Source organism: Dromaius novaehollandiae, chromosome 15 (genome assembly GCF_036370855.1).
Source record: "Dromaius novaehollandiae isolate bDroNov1 chromosome 15, bDroNov1.hap1, whole genome shotgun sequence".
In the NCBI taxonomy this organism is placed as follows: Eukaryota; Metazoa; Chordata; class Aves; order Casuariiformes; family Dromaiidae; genus Dromaius; species Dromaius novaehollandiae.
Genome location: NC_088112.1, coordinates 11,364,331 through 11,385,381, shown reverse-complemented (window position 1 = coordinate 11,385,381; position 21,051 = coordinate 11,364,331). Strand labels below are relative to the sequence as shown.

General features: G+C 42.4%; 1 long non-coding RNA gene across 1 annotated transcript in view; it reads right to left on the bottom strand.

The window, feature by feature from the left end:
- Window positions 1-4,459: 4,459 nt before the first annotated feature.
- The window catches only part of LOC112994303 (uncharacterized), a 151,452-nt gene continuing 134,860 nt past the window's right edge, over window positions 4,460-21,051 (bottom strand). Inside the window, exons 3-4 of the long non-coding RNA XR_003261921.2 lie at window positions 4,846-5,079; window positions 4,460-4,579 (exon numbers count right to left, since the gene is read on the bottom strand). This is a non-coding gene — a long non-coding RNA (uncharacterized LOC112994303). The remainder of the gene's footprint in view (window positions 4,580-4,845; window positions 5,080-21,051) is intronic.

Here is a 21,051-nt window from a genome sequence, read left to right as displayed (position 1 = left end):
ATCTGAACCAGTATTGCTAATCTTACATTCCTATGATTTAAATCCACTGAATATTTATGGATTTACTCCTTTATGGTCAATCCACAGCTGCTGCCCCTCAGCCCCATGACTGATGCTGTAGAGCTATGCTGAAGGCTTAAAAGATATCCATTCCTCAATGGCTGATTATGTACATACTCAGCTGCACCATGAACATTATCTGCAGATCCCAAGTTTGATGAGATGACAGACAGGAGAGGAGAAGATCGGATGAGGAAACATGATTTAACAGAAAGGAACTCTCTGCATTCATGCTGACATCCTTGGGAATAAACAAACAGAAACAGAACAGCATAAAAAATATAGACCTGGACCTTGGCAGAATGTTGCTAAAAGTTTTGCCACAAATTGGAGGTGTTTTGCAAGAGGGACAGAACCAACTGCCGCTTGCCAAGTTCTGACATTTTATAGCAGAATGACGATGTGCTCCTACAGGAGTAAAATACCTAATTGACCCATAATCTACAAGAGCAACAAAGGAGAATAAAATTCCCAATATAATTGCTTTATAAATCATTCCTGTGATACAGAGACCAAGCAATTTATTTTGAGTATTTGAGAGTTTATTCTCATGAAATACAGTGGTTTAGCTATATTTAAACTCTTTTGCTGGTAGTACTGCGAGTAGGATGACAACTGTGCAGAGTGATTTATTTCTCCACTTTACTTCGATTGTAAAGGTGTGAAGAAACAGCTTTGAAAAGGCAGACTTTCCAGTGGACAATATGCACCGTAAAAGTGCCTTCCATGCTGGCCCCAGCTTTTCACCGTGTTAGATTTCTACTCAAAAAGGCTGATGATGGGCAGTCACTCTCATTCTCTCCATGATGCCTATCATAACATGCTAGCTTTTAACTGCTCTTTGACGACCATTTTGCCAGCAGAGTTTTACCAGAGAGTTAGTGCCCCCCACAGAGAGTCCATACAATAACAAACAAATTCACTCACACATGTATATAATGTTTGTCAGGCCATGAACTGTCTCTACGCCTTATATTCATATTTCCCACATATTATATGAATGTTAGCAAATGTGTTTGGCTGCACGATGGACAAAGGGCACTGTCAGGGACATTTATGATTGCTGTCAGGTAGGATGGTTACGCCTTACTGTCCCAGTTTGTGAAGCATGGCCTTCACCCCCTGGAAAAGGGAGCAGAAATAGGTTCTGGGTGCGGCTTGTAGAGAAAGTGCTCAAAATTAGCAGCCTTCACAGGGCTGTAGAGTGGGATGAAGGCCAAACCTGAATTGGGGATGAGGTAAAGAATCAGCAATGAAAGTATTTTATGGCAGTTTTATCTGAGCAGAGGCTTAGCAGATGGAAGAAAAAGAGCCCCCCCCCATTCTCCATAGAAGAAATAGGGGCCACCTGCCAACTCTTTCCCACAATTGAGTGGCCTGGACCGTGAACATGTGGCTAGCAGTTTCCTTTCCCTGACATTTACTTCCACGTTCATCCCTGCAGAAAGCAGTAACAGGGCCATCACTGGATTCTTGCAGCTGTTCATGTCTCGCTCTTTGCCAGAACAGCGACCTCAGTGGCAGCAAGACAGGAAGCAATACAACAATATCCTCCCTGCACCATGGATTTAACAAGGGTAAAAAGGACAAACTATCTTCATCTGTGACCAGCTTTTTATGAGCATAATTTCACAGAGAGAAAAGCCGAGATTCTGCAAATGCCATACACATATCCTAAGCAGACACAAGGACCCACTTATTTTTATCCTAACGCGAGATGCTCCTGACATATGATGATGCATTAAAGTCTGTTAAAAGGGAATGAGATGGAAAGGTAAAAAATTGCATCACACTGCTCTTCTAGTTATCAAAGGAAATCTAGCAACACTGGGATCTGATTGCATATTTGATCATGGAAAGATAGCACTAGGAAAATGACAGACCTCTCTTTGCTTTCCGGAAGTACAAAGTAGCCAGGCAAAAAGATTCAAAAAGGCAATGGCTTTGGCCAATGGGCCCACTGCCAGAGCTCCAACCCTGAAGTCTGACTGTACAGACATATAAAGAAACATGTGCCATTGCATGTGTGGTGTGTACCTTCTTCAGACAAAAGTTCCACTGAATGGATGTTTCCCCATATACTAACTGCAAGATCACAAGATATTTAGCATGCAGACATGCTGTCACACACACTAATGCCTGATCACTTCAGCACATATTATTTATCTCTTTCTAAAACTGTCAGTACAAACTCAATTATGTCTACAGTTGCTGCACTATCCCGGAGCGTATTGCCAGGCATTATTCTTGGAAAACACTGAGCGGCATCTCTGACTTAGAAATATTTTGTCTCCTAGCTCATTTTAGCTCAATGGTCGTGAAAGGATCTGAATAAGCCTTCATGGAAATTAAAATTCTTTGTTTAGTAATGTACAACACACAGTTTCTACAACCCTGTATATCTTCAACACCTATAGGGATGATATGGGTTGCACTGGACCTACTTTTTTCATGACAGCATGCTCCCATCCAGGGTGAACAATCACAGGGTATTTATCTGTCAGCCTCCACTTCCAGCCTAGTGCAGAATCTAAGCTGGTCTCTTACTCAGTGGAAAGAGCTGGGGATAACACAACACAGCAGTCTTCATGCACTGCATCTGCCTTATCCTCTGGCTGTAACACAAGGAGCTATTTTTATTTTCAAAATCTCCTATTTGGTTCATCTCCTGGGCACTTAGGAGACCACCAGATGGTCCCTATAGCATAAAGACTACCTAAATGAGAATGAGGTATGGTTCTCATGTAGCTCCTGTTAGCTGCACACTGGTAAATAAAGATAGGAAAGGCCTAGGAAAGGTGCTTTAAGAAGGAACTTGAGCTGAAATCCTCAAGTATATCCTGGTGTTTTCAGTAAGCGAGGCACCTCATGACCATCAGTTCCATAGGACCTTAAGAAAGGTTTTTGACTTTCAAATGCTGGTGCAAAATTAATCTCTCCAGTCTAAGCTTTGATTTGAGCTGAGACCATGGAAAAACTGCCAAACAAGAAGGGTCTATATGGTATTGATTAAATATTGTTGCCTGGTTCGGACAGTGTTGTCTAGAATTGTATTTTTAAAGCACATAAACTTGGTGGTACATCACTTCTGTTTAGCCCTTCAAAGAAGAGGTATCAGGACAGAATGGTTCATTAGAAATATGTAATTTGCTCAAGTGAAACAAGTCCAGCTATTTAGGGTAGGCTAGAGTGTGGAGTTACTGTGTCCTCTCTAACATAATTCTTACTATCTCTTAAGTCATAGAAATCCTGTTAAAATGCAAAAGCATTTTGTAATTACAAATTACAAAACAATGAAAGAAATATGCACAGCATCGTTTGCTGACAAACCAGAATTTTATCAGAGTAGGATGTTGTTTAAAGGGGGCACCTGCTGTTTTTTAAAGTACTGCTAAAGGACAGCACAAGAAGATACACTTACAGGCAGTACAAGGAAAGGCCAAGAATAAAACCTGGAGACATTTTAATTGAAGGGTAAATAACAGCTCAAATGCAGCAAATTTGTGAGTCAACGGATAGGATACTAATGATGGAGAGACATTTGGCATCATAATAAGCTGCTTTACCAAGAAGGGAGAGCTCTTTTCCAGTAGGAGGGTAGGAGACAGTAGGTATTTTATCCCTTGTTAGATACAGCAACTGAAGATGCTGATGTTGAGTACTTAGCTTTTCTATCTGCTACGTCCTATGATTTTTTTCCTCTTAATACTGCAAACAGTAACTGCTTTTGCAGCACTATGAACAATGGTTAATATTTAGATTAAATGAGAGATGGGGGGGGTAGAGAGAAAGATAAAACGTAGAGATGATATTGTTTTAACGGACTAGTTCAGATATTGACTGCTGGCCTGTCATAAGCGAGCTAACAGACTAGACCCAGCAAAATCCATCAGAATAGCAGTTTTGCCAGTAGCTGCTACAAAGGGGATAGGGAATAACTTTAAATCAAGGCCAATACATTCTACTCAGATTAGACAAATTCACCAAGGATAGAACCATCAGTGGCTATGAAAAACAATCTACATGCAACCACTCTAGATATCTCTAACCTGCTGTCAGAGACAGGGAGGGTTCAGCAGAAAGAAAGCCACTTGGACTTGTTTCTTTGCTTGGCCTCCAAGATACAGCTGTTGTGGCAAGGAGGTAGCAGAAAAGGAAAACAAATCATGACAGTGTATTAGCTACAAGGAACATGATGGACCCTTTTCTCACATATCCCTCAAATCTGTCATACTGATGTTGTGAAGGGCATAATAGTGCTCCAGGAGTGCCGAAGGACTCAGGAATCTAAAGAACAGAGGGAGAAAGATGTAAATAGCAAGGGAGGTGGAACACTCAATAACCAAAGGGAAGCAGGAACGACCTGAGCAATAATAAATGGAGAACTACTTGCCTAAATGGACCTTTGATCCAATACCATCTTTGAGTTCTTCTGATCCCATCAGCCAGATATCCAGAGAGAGAATTCTTTGTACAACATCAGCAAATTAGTCCTGTCTCCAGTTTTGTGGATGGAAAGCTGTAAGGGAGAGAAGACGGGAATGTAGTCTGGCCAATTACACGCTGAGGAGAACAGGAAAAAAAAGAAAAGTCTTAACCCTGCAGGAATCATCAGAAACCCAAAAGACTGATAAACTGGTTTTCTTAATGTGGAGCTGTAAGCATGGTGAGCATGTGGAATGCGAGTGATTCTTACAGTGACTGATTGCAGGACACCAGTACAAAGTACAATGGTCATCTCAAACATACATGTGAACATAGAGCCAAAGGGGTTCAAGCACTTACATTTGTTTCTTGTCTTTCATCTGTAAAGGAGCTTGTGATGGCAGCCACATGGGAAGAGTCAATTACATTTCTGCCAATGGTTCCAGCATGCACCGTAAAATATCACATCCTTTCAGTATCTCATCTCAGAAGTGCCGAAAGCCAGGTCAGAGAATCTGAGACTACACACTGAGGAAAACTTGCATGCATTGAGTCACAGGAGGAGACTTCCACCTTATGGAACCATCTCAGGGGCTGGAAAAAAAAAAAAAAAAACAATCTATTTTATTTCCCTAATCTGTCCACACAGACACAATTCAGCTTACTGCACATTATGAAAGAGAAGCACAAACATGTCAGAAAGACTGCTGCAGTGCACCTGAGCATTAGTGCAAGCAGTAACAGGACTGATCCAAAACACCATCTTTGAGGGCCTACCATTGCCAGGTACAGCTCTGGGGGTGAAACGAGAGAGACTTTAGAAGCATCTTCTTGCCATCTTCTTGTTATTCCTGATGAAATGAAAGGATACTGCCCATTCAGACTCTCTCCATGTTCTGTAGTTCAAGTACAATTATTCTTCCACCCTCTTCAGTGTTTTCATATCTATCTCTGATAAGATCCACGGGCTGGTTGGCCTGGTGTATGTGATTGCATTGACACACAACCCACAGGAATGGATACTGTCAGACCTCAGTGGGTCATATAGCACAGGCACATCTAAAAAAGCCAGTGTGTCCCCCCCATCCAGCAAAGTGGAAGACTGGAGGGAAGAGATGCTGCCAGTTGTTTTCCACATTGATTCTTTTCACGCTCTCCAGTCACCTACTCCAAGCCTCATAAATACCTGCAGGGTCAAAACTCTGTCCTCCTGAGTTGGAGTAGTGACCTTGATAAATGGCACAGCTATTACACAGTCCTTTCATTGGAAGGAATTCCCCCCAGTACAATATTTTGCTCATTCAGTCTTGTTCCTCCTTCAAGCAAAATCTGCCAGAACTTACTACTTTCCAGTTTGATTTTTCTTCCTTTTCTCATTTTGTTTTGTGTTTTGTCCCAGCCTCCCCTCTTTCTGAGGTGTCTCCCTGGGGAAAATCATGTCCCTTGTACTTTTTATTCTGTGCGCATAATAAAACATTATCTGCATAATTTATCTTTCACTACATGTTGTCTTCCTTCTGGCTAAGTGTTTTTCTAAAATAAATATATATATTCATCGTGTGCACTGAGAAAAAGAGCCAAAAAGCCTGTCCTGTGTGAGAACTCTATAATATCCAAAACCTGAACCACCAAGAATATATTGGTTCTGCCCTTTAAGTAGGTCAAATATGACTGTAAAGCTGATCTCCTGCCTGCCTCTTTCTACATTTTGTAGTGTTCCATTCTTTCCCCAGATCTAATGAAACCTCCCCCCTTCCCAAGGCTGAATCCACATCAAATTTGGAATTGAAATGTAACCACAAAGCAAGGGAATTCAATGAGATAAGGCAAGTATCTGCCTTTACTGCACTTTATCACACCTCTGAATGGCAGGTTATGAAACAACAACAAATCGATGGGGTTGGGGAGAGTGGGAGGATTGACCATGGACTAATTAGTGTGACCATAATGTCTGGCTACACAAGGCAGAGACAGTTACTTCCATGTAGCATGCTTTCAAGAAGCCCAAATGCCAGCTAGTACATATTACAATTCACAATATGCAAGGGAGCTGACAAAGTGTTTGACCATGTCTTGAAGGTGCATGTGCTGGAGCTGCTGGGGTCCAGTCAACACAACCTACCTTTATGTTCTCCTGAGCATGAGAATAGCATTATGCTTTGCTGATGCTGCTGGGATTTCCAAGTGTTTATAGCTATGAGCAAGGAAATTTGGGAGAAAAGCAAAACTAAACAGATTATTTTCTATTGCAGCCTGTAGTTTCATGGCAAATCTGAACCATAGCATGTCAGGGAGAAAATGAGTCCTGAAAATTGGGGAAGTTAAAAATCTTCCCACTTTATTTATTTTACTGTGTGACCACATTTATGCACTTAAAAGTGAATTCTATGTTTCTTCCCATTTTCTTTTACAATGATTTTTGAAGTGTCCCAGCTTTTCTACTTAGCGTGACACTGTTATGATCTCTGTTTTGCTCTGTCTCTCCTATTTCCACCAGTTCACTTGCAAGCTCAGGGCCTGAGGTTGGAAGGTACTGGGTCCACCCTCTGTGGAAAGTGAGTTGGGAACTTGCAATAATAGACAACTCCAAGAATAATGTCACACAAGTTTGGAGTTTCCTTCCAAATTCTTCATACATATCTACTTTCTAAAGACACTTTTGGATGGGCTGAATTGTCCTGGGAAGTTCTAGATCTCTCCAGAGTCTACAGGAGGCATTCTGGTTCCTAAGCATAGGTGTATGGTGCCACTTCATATAACCAGGAGTCCCACCTGTCCAGACAGGATCTCCAGAAAGTCCTGTGTAGATATCTCAGACATCAGGGTTCAGGTATATGGTTCAGGTACCTGAATCTCTCCCTACATGACTCATCAAGATCTGTCTTTGTGATGCCTAATGTTGGGTGAGGTGAATCCCATGACATGGGACTTCTGTTGTATCAAGAAAACTGCATCAAACCAAGAGAATCTGACTAAATGCGGGACTGAAAGACCTCAGAGGTCATGCTGTCCTGTCCACAGCGTCCCCATTCACATAGTTTACTTCCCACGAACATTGTCCCTTTTCTGATTTCTTTAAAGCAATTTATGGTTCTTAGGGGAAGAATCTGAGTGAGGCAATCTGAAGTTAGCTTCACTATTAATTCCCAGTGCACTGTAACACAATCAATGACCTTCTTTAAGGAGTATCGTTATCAGGGGGTCCTTTTCAGTAACAGGATTCCCACACTGCAATGAGAGGCAGCCTTTGTAGCTAATAAATGACAATATGGGAGAGAAACCTGGATCTCAGCTGATTAAATTTTGATTTTATCGAAGACATGCTCCCTTTGGAGCTTGGAACATGACATCTGTTAGAGTTGGCTGTAAAGTCCTGAAAATACAAAAAACCAGTCTGTTTCCTCACTTCTTTGACAGTAATGGGCAAACTCTGTCCTTCAGGCAGGTGAAGTCCCATTGCCTTTTCATCTTTCACCTTCTCTATTTGAGCAATTCTCTGTTATCGGTAGTAGGAGGAAGTTGCCCCTGTGCTGCATCAGTGCAGAGGTGAGTCTGCTAGCCTGGTTTTCCTTGAAAGCACATGAAAGAGCCTCCAAGAGGAAATTACAATAGGAAACGGTGAGAGAAGTGGTCAGCTGGCTCCTATTTTCTTGATATGAAACACATGTCTGATCTCAGTGACTTTGTCTCTTAGGGGACAGAAATACTGCAAACCTACCTCTAGGCCCTCTAATTTTAAATGGCAGGGCCTGTGAGACTAGCTAATCATAGTGGCTTGACTGTCAATGTGGATTCCCTGGGAACAGCTATCAGCACCCACTCAAATGTCAACAGCCAGAGCAAAGACTAATGCAAGAACAGTCACTTTATCAGCACTAGTTGTCCTAGAGATTTAATGATTTGAAGAAAGAACCTGAGTTGTAGTAATACTTAATAACATCATCTGAGAGGTACCAGATAAGTCTAAACTGCCACAAGAAGAAATTAATTTTCTACCATTTTCTGTCTTAGTTAAAATTGTCTTTGTGCCAGTATATGATCAGGATGGGAACATGTCATGCATTGTAATCAAAGGTAGCTGATTTCTCACCCTCAGCCTGAATCAGTAAAGCTTCTGTTCCATCCCATTTTGAGCACTGGACCTCAAAAAAGAAGTGGAACAACTGGAGAAAGTCCAGAGGAGAGCAATGTGAACAGTCAAAGAATATGATGTATGAGGGAGCAATGAGAAAGTTGGAGTTGTTCCAGGCAGAGAAGAGAAAATGAGCTGGAGTCTTCAATTGCATAAAGGCTGTTGCAAAGAGAAAGAAAATAACCTGTTTGCCATGACCAGGATGGCTAGGCAAGAAATAATGGGCTTACATGGCAGCAAGAGAGATCAGGGTTAGACATTAGGAAAAGCTTAACAGTGAGCAGAGTAGAGCACTGGAGTGGATTGCCTAAGGGTGCTGTAGAGTCTCACTGTTGGAGGCCTTTAAAGAATAAACATCTGTCAGAAATGACATATATAGAGCTGATCCTTGCTGAAGGGGTGGAAAATAAATAAAGAACAAACCTCTTAAAGTCTTTTCTCTTGTTTCTTCTCTGATTCTCTAAGGCTACTGAAGAGATCCCAGCCTTCCCAAAATCCCAAGTACATGGCCAAAGACAGCTACAACAAAGCCTCCTGCAGTGGGATTAGTCATTAAAAACTTTTCAACAAGCTAGAGGCCTGTCTAGAATAATCTATAGTGTTTTATACCAAGAGGGCGAGTGAATCTCTGCCCCTTAATTTAGCAGGAAGTTTAAGCAATGGACTAGCTTCAAATAATACTGTTAGTTTCACTGATACCTCCAAAACTATCTGCATGGTGAAGGTTAAATGAGTCTTTGCTGAATCAGGATCTAACTACAGCATCTTGTCCCTGTCCACTGAAATAGGCTCCTCTGCCAATACAAAACTTTGCAGTATAGAAACTTCTATATCCTAGAGTGGCCTCATAATCTAACACAAAAGAACAGTTCTGCCATTATCAGATAAGGGTCCCAAACAAGAAAGGCAACATTCCCCAGGTCCAGTGCCTGTGCCCCTTTGATTAATGCAGTATAAGCATATAATTGTTTGTCAGACTGATCTTTCTCAGTCTGTTTCTTCATATCAGTGATAGAGATAGGAACTCTCTGGGGTCCTCTGAATGTAATTACTTTCCTTTCTGCATGGGGAAGAGAGTTCTTTTCATTCAAGGCTCTTGTTTGCAGCCTTACTTTAGTCACTTTTATCTATATTATGAGGAATGTGGACTCTGAGTTGTGTCAAACACATCTTGAGAATGAACTTGCAAATTCATCTTGCCACCTACAAATTAGAAACAAGGCTTGCTTTAGGTGCTTGCCAGAAGACAGGAGGTCCCTATAGAGTAGTCCCCTGAGGTTTCGTTGACCAGCCACTAACCACAGGCACAAACATTTTTGTACTTTGCAATGGCACTTAGGACCTGAAAGTCAACGCTGTAGACATGTCATGGTTCCAGAAACACCCGATTATATTTCTTCACAATGGAAGTGTGTTATTGGATGGGAACCCAATCTTCTGGGCTTTTCCCATGCCTGCTACAGGAATTTTCCACTGTCTTAGAGTGCAATGTACCATTTTTTTCCAGAAGTGTTTCCTTGTAAATTGTCCTGAAAGAAGCTGAGACCTGTCACTCACCCTGCTGTGCTCATGAGGTTCCACTGTCATGGAACCAGGACAACTTATGATCCAGGTTTCACTGTCCAATACATGAAATGGGAGATTACACAGCAAAGTACCAGGAAGCCAGGGGCTCTAAGTATTTACACAGATGCATACTCATCCCCCAGATAAATTTAAAAGAACTCCATTTAAGGTCATAGAGTTACTACACTAATACTGGAATTAAACCTCCTCTTTTTACTTCATTACAAGCCTCAGGCAAGGGAGATCAGGTTTAACCTTAGCATCACTCTGTTTCAATCAGTGTATAGTGATGCTGTGTGAGCTGGGAGGTGAGGCATTCATTTATTTAATGCATTTTTTTGTGTGGTATTACAGAATGTGAGGTGCAAACACTGAAATCCTACTCTCCACAGTACTGTGTACACATTGGCTAATACAGATTTTGCTCTGGGAGAAAAAACACATTGAAATAAGCTAGATGCTAGAAGCAAATATTGTGAGCAAAGTGGCATCAGAATGAGAAAGAGAGAGAGAGAGAAAGAGAGAGATTAAATGATATATCCAAGGATACTCAGGAAACCTGTGTCACAGCAGGGAACTGAATTCACATCTGTTCTGTTCCAACTTGGCACATTTTCTACAAGCAGCCTCCCTCAACATGCCTCATTTGTAGTCAAAATCCCAAAAAAGGAAAAGAAGAAACAAGAAAAGGAAATACTGAAGGAACTTTAACCCCACTATTGAGAGCTTTTCATGGTGTCTGGGTAGTTAAGCCTTGCCTTAAATAATGAATGGCAGAATGTGATGCAATTTAATTCAGGAGAGGCAGCCAGCATGGTAGGGGAGATAGAGGTGAGTCCTGAAGAGCACAAGCCAAAGGAGAGGATATTACAGGAAAAAAGGGTCTGAGCCACAATAGCAGCTTTTATTGAAGAGAACTTAACTAGGCTAGAGTGACCTCTGAGAGGTATCAGAATTTTAACAGCCAAATTCTAATGTAAAGGATTATGCATATTTCTATACAGATTGCCCTTGTTTTACGTAGACCATTTTGCTCAGCACAATGTTAATTTTGCAGCTCTGCTGAAGGAGCCGCTTATAAGAAGATAAATAGAAAATGATGTCTTTAGCAGCTGATGGATACATTGGCTAAGAGGGATGATAAAACTATTTGCATAAAGATACTAACATCGCAAAGGGTGCATCAACTTTCTACCCATGCTGCTCTGAACAGGAGGAGGAGGCGGGAGTAGATGGGAAAGGACATTTTTTCTTCATTCAGATTTCAGCTATTACACAATTCCTTATCTATAACTAAGAGAAGACCCTGCTGAAATAAGTATCTCTTTTCTTTAGCTGCTTGTTCTTCTCTAAAGTTCCTTTCTAGCAAAATTCTGCAGCAAGAACTGTTGAGTGAATTCCCATCCCAGGTGAAATTTGGAGTATGATAATGATCCATGGTGCTAACAAAGCAGAAATGGGAAACTGGAGAGAGCTAAAGCTTAGCCTGTTTCTGGGAGCACGATCCAGACTGCACTGGATTGGCTGCAACAGAGGGATTGTTTCCAGCCAACTAGATCCAGGGATTTCCTTACCTTTCTGTTTTATCCAGCCTCAGAAAAGATGGCAAAGGTAGAGAAAAGGAAGAAAGGAAAGGGGTATCAGGGATCATGAAGGTCAAGACAAGGTTAAGAACCCCACTGAGCCTAATCCCAAGATGGGTCCCAAACCTAGCTGTGCCTGGGCCAGCCCTGCATTGAGTGGTGTCATTACTGGGGACGGAGCAATGCACCCACTTCCAAAAGGACAGCAGATGGGGGAAGAAGAGAAAACTAGAGTCTGAAAGCAGTCAGTGGCTGCCCAAGGCACCACCCTCAACCACTCTGCCATCATATCCCAACAGACTTAGGATTCAAGCTGCGTCTACTTTGCCACGTGGTTTGCCTGCTGTAGTCAGTGGTCCTAGCAGTCCACTTTCACCACTGTTGAGCATCACAAGCTCCCACCAGAGATAAATAAAAACAAAATGGACAGTCTTCTCTGGAGAGACTGTGGGACTTCTACATACATTGAACAAGCAGGGCAGCTCCTGTGGACCCTGGTCACAACAGACGAAGCATTAGGGTGTGAAAACAGAGGAATAATTTGTGACTGGTGGGCTACATGTCACCCTGTCTCATCTAGCCATAAAGTGTCTCCTTGACTGGTCAGCTCCACTTGACCTAATTCCAGGTGCTTATGACCTAGACATATGTATATTTAAGAATGAAATATAAGGAAAATATTTTCAATTTTCAGCCATTTATTTTCCTTAATATCTGCCCTCCCTCTGTCTCTTTTTGAAGGTGGAACAAGTGACTATAATTTATTCCAATTAAAAGCAAAGAATTCTTTCAAAGAAAAGGGCAGACACTGTGATAGCCACACTTGAATAGCACCAGTAGATTTACCTGCCCAAAATGATATAGCTGAATTCAGTGGCTGGCAGCAAGGTAATATTAGCTCAGGTGCAATCCCTCAGAACTCCACCTGGCTGCAGTCATAAATTTCTGCCTCCATTACAGCTTTGCCAATACCATTTCCATGCTGGCTGCACACCAGCTTTATTGTAGTCTAACGTGCATTTCGCAGGAGTGCAGCAGGAATGACAGAATGGGGTTAGGACACTAGAAAAGCCACATTATTTTTTCATCCTGGGAGGTAGGAAAGAGAAGAGTAGGACACCAAAGGCTCAGTTCTAGGCTGCTGCTGCAACTGAGGGAAAAGTAAGAAAGACAGATAAGAGTTGTCCTCACTTATCCAATCTAAAAGCAGGAAAGTTTTTCACAGATTTCCCACTAGACTTTCCACTTACTGTGTTTCAAGGGCAGAGTCATCTCCATTTTAATACACTGTCATCCAGAGTTGGGCTAATCATTGCTGCAGAGATTGGAGACAGCCAATTGGGAATCCATCTTCTCAAATGTTCCCCATGCTGCTCATATTCATGTCCCTGCCCTGACACGAGCTGTTTCTAGTGACTTTGGAAGAACTCTCTTTGTGTAAACAAATTTAAAGGGTGCAGTGCAAAAAATGAGTATATTTGACAAAGGAACCAAAGGAAAATTCTCCTATGTCCTGAGCTTGAGTTAAGGTATCTAGCAGCAACTTTGGCTCCCATCTCCTCAGCACAGCTTGGTCAGTGCCCTCCTTTAAGTACATGTAAAGAGTGCAGCCCAGAGATTCCCAGGCCAATGAGACCACACAGAACAATGAGGACACAGCACTATAGGTTGGAAGCAACAAAGCCACCTTCACTCACTGCTGAGCCTACATCAGCAGAGCTCTGTTCTCATTATTTCAGTTAATCAGATAAATGGAGGCATTAAGTTTAAGTGTGGCATTTTTGAGATTGCTGGGAAGTAAGATGGGTTGGAAGCAATGCATTGGAGAATGTTGGGTTTGCAGCAGCCATCTCATCTTCTCTCCATCCAAGCAGCAATGAGAAAAGAGGGTCTGAGATCATCTTCCTCTCATCCTAACTTTTCCAAGCATGGAAGATCTTTGCAATAAAGATACACAGCTCTTAAAAAAGTGGCAGATTTGTTTGTATTTCCAAAGAAAGAACAGAAGAAATGCAGGCAAGCTTCTTCAAGGGGAACAGCATGCCTCAGTGTTTAATTCATACAAGGAAGTTATAATTGCATAGAGGTTCATATTTGTGCTAGTCACTTGAGGGAGACAAAGAGCCACACTGAATTTGCCAGGATTTCAAATGGTCAACCTTCAAGGTAGAGGAAACAGAACTGTATAAGCCTTATAGTTAGTGCAAGACCAGAATATATCTATTAGCTTCTGGAAACAAGAGAATGAAGAATGGGATGGAAAAATCTACAGGGAAATAGAGCAATAAGCAAGACTTGAAAGATCTCATGAGACAATTCAGAAAGACCTCCAAATGTGGGGCTCAGCACAGCCTCAGACAATGTTCATTAGAGACAGTGGCAAGGTTTGAAATCTGCCTGAAAGGATCCAAACTCTTTGTGACATTTGTTATGGGGCAGCAGGCTTGAGAACATGAAGATCACTTCAATCAGTTCAGTGAGATCAGTGAGACTTCTGCTCAAAACTTCTAAAGTATTTAAACATCTTCTCAAGAAAGAAAATGCCAACATGCTGTGAACTAGAGAAACCAAGAGTTAGTCTCTTGGTGGGTAATGTGATCATATCTCAGTATGATAAATCTAGAAGGAAATGGTAAAAAAAAGAACACAATTTCAAAAAATGACTATTGTAAAAATAATAGAGAGGTTTCTTCATGGAGAAAGGCCACAAAAATTATGACTATTGAACAGAAATGAGAAAGATGAATGAGATGACACGGTCATGAACAGGACATGAAATATTATTTTGTGCAGTCCTGCTTTTTCACTGCCATTTGAGAAAACAGTTTGGGACAATCAGTGCAATTAAAACAAAACTTGCTTAAATGACCTATAAAGAAAATACTTTTTTATTAAACATAAATTACCACTGGAACTCTCTGCTACATGATGTAACAGAAGCAACCAGCTAGCCTTCTCTAACCTAAAAAAGAATAAGATACTTAATACAAGTGGCGTGAAACACGATTTCTAGCATTAAGGATTCCTGAACATTATTATTTTATTGACTTGCATCATTTTTTTGGCAAGTTCCCTTCTTCCCACCACAAGATGAAGTTTTATTTGCTAACCTGCAGCCATACAACAGACCTTTTTGGGAAGCTTCATCTGAAAGAGCTGAGCCACCTCCCAGCTCTTGAGTTTTCTTCTAGAAGCACCACTCTTGCACTCAGGACTACAGAGGGAGACTCTCTCTTGTCATTAACCAGCATCACCAAATAAATTAGCTAGCCCTGAGAGAAGGGAACACATTAGAGAAACTCCATTCAAACATTAAATTGGGCTGTATCTATGGCTTTCTTGGGGAGATCACAAATGAGAACAGAGTTTACCTTAAAACTCTCAGGATCCTGTAATAAATACCAAGGCAGAGGTAGGGTAAATATTTCATCCCTGTTGACATTTCTAGTCTGTTTATCATTGCAGTTTCTAAGCACTTCTGTGAGCCAAAAATAGTTTAGCAGTTCGACAGAGCAACATAGTCACTGTATCCATGCTGGACATGTGTGTGTTAGCTGCATCACTGACCATGATAATGTCCTTAGGTATAAGTGTGGGATTCATGTGTTCTCCCAGCTGACATTTTCGTGTAATTCTACATTCACCAAAGTACAACTGTAAAATCAGTGCAGAATCCAGCTCAGTCTTAGCCTCTGAAGCTGGAGGAACACTGTAAAAAGCCTTCTGGTACTGTGGGTTGGAACTAGGCAAAACAGATCTATGCATGAAAGCTTTAGCACCCAATTGCACTGTCCTCTCTGTTATTACAGGCAATCAGTCTTTGAAATGATGACAACTTGACTTGGAAATGCTCTGATGCACCTGGATGATTTTAGAAAGGGAAAGGCTGGGGGGGGGGGGGGAGGGAGAGGTTCCCTTTTCAATCTAAAATGGAAATACATTTTTATGAAAACTGGTCATGCTGCTTTTCATCACCGAGATGAGATGTCTTTAGTGTCAATGAAAGAGAAACATGCACAGTCCCGGGGAAAGCCAGTATCCCACAGGCAGGCAATAATCAGACTTGTCTCCTGACAACTTTGGCAGTGGCTTCAGTGCAGAACTGTGGTTGTTTTTCATCCTATCCTTGCTGAGCCCCTCATTACCTGTGAATAGACTTGACCTTGCAGCATTTTCCAATTTCTTGGATAGTCAGCAGAGACATGCTTTGGGTGTAAGATTTGTCCCATGGCTGGCTGAGGCTAGCAAGTAGATGGAAAAGAAAAAGTAAATACTAAACCAGATGATAAATTCCACGTCTCACTCCCAGCCACTCTAAGGAAACATCTGTTTCTTAGCTCTCACTGGCTGCCTTGTCCTTCAAGCAAATATACCATTTTCTTTCCAAACAGTGGCATGAAGTACTTTAGACCAATACTGAGATTAATACCAGCAGCCCTGGGATTTCTAATAAAACATTCACTGTATAACCAGATTATTAGCTGAAGTACTCCGTCTAAACCAAGGAAAAGCTCCTAAACTGAAAAGTCATCTTCAGGTAGGTTAAATATGACTTCCAACCATGGAAAATGTGATTTCCAACCACAGAGGCAGTGCTGGATGTTTCAGAGTTACTCTGAACTTTGAAAAGAATAAACAAGAACCATTAGGATTTGAATCCACTGGCTCTTGTTTAGCCATATAAGACCAAAATGCACTTTAATACAGAGCTGGGTTCCTCTCAGAACCTGTTCCTCTCCCTCCCTGGTCAGCTTTTGGAGTAACAGATTGAAAGTACTGACCACAGAGAAGTAATATCAAATCCTAGGCTCGCTCCCTCCACCCTTGCTCTTGACTCATTTTCACCGCTAACGCGGAAGTGCAAAACTTCAGACTGGAGGAAGAGACACTTATCTGTGAACATTTTACTGGACTTATAATTACTCACTTGCCAGGAGAGGACTGAAGGAAGGCAATGGAGGCTCAGACCTCAGTACAGTCGCAAGGCAGAGCTCTCTGTTTCTAGCCACAGCCTCTTCACTCTTTTATCTTCTGCTTTGCTCACACCAGAGTGAACTTCAGAGACCCATCCTTCATTCATTCATGATTCCCCTATGAAAGCCTTGGAAGTTCCCTCCTTGGAAGGAAGAAGAGCATGTTCCTTCCTTGTCTTCATGAATATCTTTTCTCTGGTGGGAATAAAACATATGTTTGGAGTCCTACAGAGAACCACTGCTTTCCTTTATTGTTTCAATTCCAGCCTCTGCCATGGCATGTGACCAAACATGAATTACAATTTATCAAGAACTAGCCCTTGGGCTGACCATCCCTCTAGAGCTCACCTTTCTTTGCTTGCTTCAGCAAAATGCTTCCATATCTGATTCTTTCATGTGACTGATGGAGCTGAACCTATCCTGTGCTCTCTTAGCATCAAGTCAATAATGAGCTGTACTCCCTCACCAGGCAAAATAACCACCCCAGAAACTCCAATTAGTGGTATCAAAACTCAGAGGATGGAAACAGAAATATACCAAATATAAGCCGTACACAACTTGGGCCACCCCTGGAGCAGCAACTCTTACACAGACCCCTCCCTATTTCCAGGCTCTCCTGCTCCCCAAAAGCCAAAGACAACAAGAGAAGCCTGTGTTCAGCTGTTCCCTCTGTGCAGAGATTAATTCATTGACAAGGTTCCTACTAATGTGCCAGCTCATTAATTACTGTAAGAACTGTGTCAGCGAGAAGTAGGCAAGGTGACTGCTAAAAACGGTCAGACAGAACCATGTATTAGTGCTTGCTACTCTGCCCATTAGGTGCAGGAAAAAAAATGGTAACATCTGGCAGAGGTTTCTTAAATATGAAATATCACACAAGGCAGGGAGTTACTAATATAAAACCTAATATAAATCAGTGCTGGGGGAACAGAATACAAGGAGATTTGTCCCTTAAGCCAGTCAGAACTGTTCCAAGGATGAAATTATTAGGCTGCGTCCTACGGGCGCAATAGAGTCCTGGCAGTATGGAGCATCTCCCAGCTGCAGAAGGTGGCATGGAAAGGTCCCAAAAACCTTGACATGCCACCTCACCCGTGTTTTTATCTGGCTGGTGGGAGAAAATTCATCTTCAGTAGAAGCTACCCCTGTTATTAACAGTACCAAAATGACCAAGCCCAGTGGAACATTAAACAGAGAGAGATCGGGCTCAACAGGTAGAGACCTCAAATGCAATGTCTGCTTACACAACTAAGTGTGTAAGGTAAACTCACAATTCTGTGCTGTCTGCAAAGACAGAGAGATGGCTGCAGCCCATTGCAGACCTCACAGTTGGTAGCTCTGCTGGTGTCTCCCTCAGAGAGAGAATCAGGAAGTCTCTGATTTCCTATTAAAACTCATCTTTCTTCTTCTTGTAATGCCAAAAACAGGATAATGAGCCTGGGATAAGACCTAGGAAACCTGTCAAGGCCAATACTTGGTCACACTCAAGTGCTTTTATGCCACAGTTGCTATGTGGAATGGCTTCAAAGACAGACCCTTAAGAAGTTCAGGAGGGCAGGGGGCCTCCTGACTGCTGTGCAATTGAAGTTAGGGCGCTTCCTCAGGGGGAGCCCATACGTTTTCAATAAAGGGGCATTTGAATGTCAGGCAGTGGGAAGCAAAGTCCTGTCAATGCATCAAAGGTTTGCTTCCCCTGGCTCAAGGGAAATTAAAGGCGCACAGAGCATAAGCTGGAGAAACTTAAGGTTGCTTCAACTTCCAGAAAGCTCAGAAGAATACTGGAGTATCTGCAAGAATGAAAGGAAGATCCAGGTTACTACTTCTGTCTTCTCATGCCTGTCATAGGGCTGGTGAATTTCTACATCCAAACGAGTCAGAGAGAGGAAAGTTCTAAGTTAAGAGCTATAGCAGTATCTCACCACACTCCTGATCATCTTCCACCCATAACCCTTTCTGTCATACAGAGTAACCTTCCTCACCCCCAGAACTGCCTCCCCTCATTCCAGCCCTTTGATTCATTAGATTTTCATTTTATTTTTCCCCCTCTCCCTTTTCTTTGGTCAGTCTCACTGCAGGCCATAGGGCTAGGAGACATTATTTTTACCATCTGACATAAAAGGGATATGACAGGCCTGTGCTGTAAAATGCCAAGTGTCAAACCATAAGGAATTCCACAAATAACAATTCAGATGTCCAAAAGGGAAAGCCATAATATGGATGGCTCCCAAGTGCATTTCTAACTTCACCATCACTGCAGAGAGAGAAATGTGCTCCTGCTCAGCATGGCTCTGTTGAAGCTTGTGAAGTTTCCAGTGGAGGCCCTTGTGTGTGTTGAGAGAGAGCCCTGCCAGAGGGAAGACAAGCAATAGTGCAATCTGAAACCTTTATGAGAGGTCTTGCAGAGAACCAGTGCCTCTGGGTGATAGCGTTATATGTGTCACAAACCTAGAGTGGTTGCCTTGAAGAAATCAGTATTTGCTGAGGCAAAGCACAAAATGAGTGACATGGGTTCCCTTAGGGATGTATAATGAGGCCTGGGAAGAAAACTGGTAAAGGAGAGCTGTGAGAGAATCACCTGGCAGTGATGAGGCAAGAACAGGTTGATGCTGGGCATCTGGGAGAGACTTGGTGCAGACCAGGGAGAAAGGAGAAAAGACTGATGTGCTGGAGGAAAGAGGAGGAGGAGCTGCTCTCCGGGGTGAAGGGGAGATGGTGGGCCAGGAGATTAAAGAGATATGTGGTGGTCAAGAAAGAGGAGTGGAGGGGAAACCAGAAATGAAGGCCAATGATTCAGATAAAAATGGATTAGAGTGGGATAAAGGCAGCTGGGAGGGAGTCAAAGAATGTGAGATTAAGAACTACACAGGACCAAAAATGCACAGAAGATCTGATCGGGGAAAGAGAGAGCTGTTCAAGGGAAATGAGGTAGCAGGGTCTCCTGGATCCTGCTGATGGCTTTCAGATGTGCAGAGACTGAACAGTTCGAGAGGAGGATAGCCACAAAGCAGAACAAGAGACGTGTATAAAACTCCACAGGTCCTAGAGAAGGGCAGGGGGACTGATGGATCTCCTGAGTACCCACTGGGACCATCAGACAGCAAGCTTAGAAACAGACCTTTTTGCACAGCACAGGAACTCAGTGATACTCTGAAGACCAAGCTGTACCCAGGGCTCCAAAGGTACTGGATGCATTCATGGGTCCATCAGCAGCTATTAAACAGGGTGCACATACTGCTTAGGAACCAGAAGAATACCATGTTTCTTATGTTACAGTCTCTATTTAGCAACATGATCCTGGGCCAGCTGGACTTCAGATCAGAGCCAGCACAGCAGAAAGGGAGAGCTAAATGAAAGAGACAGCTTTCTCCCTGGGGACACATCACTGTCCAGAGGGTGGGCTCCGCACAGTCATGGTAGAAGACTCACTCCCCAGGGGTGGCCAAGTGCTGTAACTTCTTGCATGTGCCAGACATTGTGTCACAGTGCAGTGACCCTGGTGTGCTAAACATCACATGGCCATTGCACGGCTCACCATGCATAGGGAAAAAAGATAATTGAGAGGTCAGAATTGTGCTGTGAGCAGATTACAGAGAAACAGCAAAAGTGCTGGCTCAATTCCTTGATCTCGTGGGCTAGGAATCAACTCATTTGCAAGTTTGGTCAGGCAAGAGCAGCCACATTGCATGCCCCTGCTCCTTCCGGCCCACGTCTGTTTGCTTTTCCCTGCCATCCTTTAGCATTTGCTAAAACAGATTTTTGCACTGCAGTTATTGTGAAATGAGCCAGAGCAGATCCTCACTTTGAGAGACTAGTTCCAGGATCATAGCCTTCACACAGTAGTGACAGAGGCTGCAGAATCCACCCCTCCATCATGGATCTAGACTTCTTGTGCATGGGCACTATAATACACAGAGGAGAGAGCAAAATGCCTCAAAATTAAGCAGTGGATAGTTTGGCTGTCATCCTGCTTACAAATGCACACACTGGCTCAGATAGCAGTGCAAGGGCAGAAACAATCAGCCAAAAGTAGGAGAGCAGATGATGCTTAATTCTTCCTAAGATGCTGAAGAAATACACGTGTAACTACAGCCTAAATTAGATTAACTTCAGGTCTCTGGTGCTACAAAGACCATGGTTTATCCTATTTGATCCTCTGCACTGGAAGATCTTTAAGCTACCTTCTCTGCTATCTGCTCAGCTAGGTATGCAAATAGTCTAATTACTTTATAAAGGAGTTCACAATCCTTGGCTGCCAAGAGAAACTGAGGAAGAGAACAGGAAAAGCAAACAGAATCCAAAACTGCAGTCCAAT